Raw genomic sequence first — 1,614 nt, 5'->3', positions numbered from 1 at the left:
TCCAGGGTACGTCTCATGCAGCTCCCAGGCCACCAGTTCATAACACACAGCCTCCCCATAGAATATAATATACCCCCACAATAGTATATAACACAGCCACATAGTATATAACACGGCCTCCCCAATAGAATACAATATACCCCCATAGTTTATAGCAAAGCCAGCATAGTATATAGCACAACTTGCATAGTATATAGTAAAATAGCACAACCTGCATAGCAGATAACACAGCCCACATAGTAGTATACAGCACAGCCCACACAGTAGTATACAGCACAGCTCACACAGTAGTATACTGTGGCTTTTGTGCACACAGAGAAGTTTTGCATTTTTTTCAGAGCAGAAACTGTCAAGAAGCCCTTCAAAATCCTCGTCAAAAATACAAAACTTCCCAAAAACTTAGAGTTTCTGCTGACTTTCCTCTGATAAAAACTCAGGAGACTGACTGTGTGCACATTTTGTTTCTGATCCAAAAACTCCTTGACAAGATCTATATGCACATAGCCTTACAATCGAAATGAATAGGAAATAATTTGCATGTTTTGATAGCAATCTTTTTTCGTTCTCAGATATTTTGCGAATGAACCTGCTACTAAATAACACCTTTAAAAAACTTTGTGTGCACATGGCCTAAGTCTGTGAATTCTGTGTGGTTATACTGCCACCTACTGGAGGACCGGTGCATAAACAGGAAAAATACTTAATTGACTGTAAATACAGATTGTAGATATCTGACCATTTTTGTGTCAAACGTAAAAATTGTGTACGTTATATTCTAATAATAACTATGTATAAAGATCGTACACTGAAATATGATCAGTTACAGTAATCATTGCTTATAAAACACTTCTGGCAGCGGTGGGATTCGAACCCACGCCCCCGAAGAGACTGGAGCCTTAATCCAGCGCCTTAGACCGCTCGGCCACGCTACCTGTTGACAAGCTCATGTTTTGGATGTTTTGTTGTAAAAAAAAAAGAGAAATTGCTGAAGCTGAATCTGTATTCACTAAACTAGAATGACAGCTCCTCACTGCACCTCCTCCCAGTGTTCAGTACAAGCTGCAGCTCATGGGTTTTTTTTGCTGGTGTTATCGGATTGTAGTCAGAAAGAGATATCACCACTCAGAGGTTAGATTACAGTATAAAAACTGAGGGTAACCCTCCCGTAGGACCACACTTGGATGAAATCTGACTGTGTCAGAAAGGAGAAGGTGCAGAAACTGTTTTATTTCTTCAAGTGCGATACAAAACTGATGAACAGAGGCGTAATGAACGTGGTCGCAGAAGTTGCTACAGGCCCGTGAGGGTGGGGGGACACTGCCACCAGCTCATACTTCAACTGGATGTGTGTCATTCGATGCACATTCAGCTGAAGTGTATGGTGGTGCGGACACTGACACTGACAGATTAGAATTCAATAGATGGAATAGATATATACATATAGAATGCATATATATATATATGATGTCAGTGATATATATATATATTTAAAATTATTAAAGGAGTCTGTGTCATTCTTTCAATTAAAGGACTTTATTCTAAGTGTCTGTTTTTATACAATTTGACTATGGAGTTAGTAATGGGGGCGTCTTATTACGGAGGGGGCGCCGGCCA

At 40.0% G+C, this 1,614-nt stretch overlaps 1 non-coding gene across 1 annotated transcript; it reads right to left on the bottom strand.

Annotated features, from left to right (window-relative positions):
• Positions 1–850: 850 nt before the first annotated feature.
• Positions 851–932, bottom strand: TRNAL-AAG (transfer RNA leucine (anticodon AAG)). Its single transcript has one exon. It is a non-coding gene; the product is annotated as a tRNA-Leu (tRNA).
• Positions 933–1,614: the final 682 nt, after the last annotated feature.

The sequence above is a fragment of the Ranitomeya imitator genome, chromosome 4 (assembly GCF_032444005.1).
Source record: "Ranitomeya imitator isolate aRanImi1 chromosome 4, aRanImi1.pri, whole genome shotgun sequence".
NCBI classification, from domain to species: domain Eukaryota; kingdom Metazoa; phylum Chordata; class Amphibia; order Anura; family Dendrobatidae; genus Ranitomeya; species Ranitomeya imitator.
This window is presented reverse-complemented; position numbering and strand designations above follow the sequence as displayed.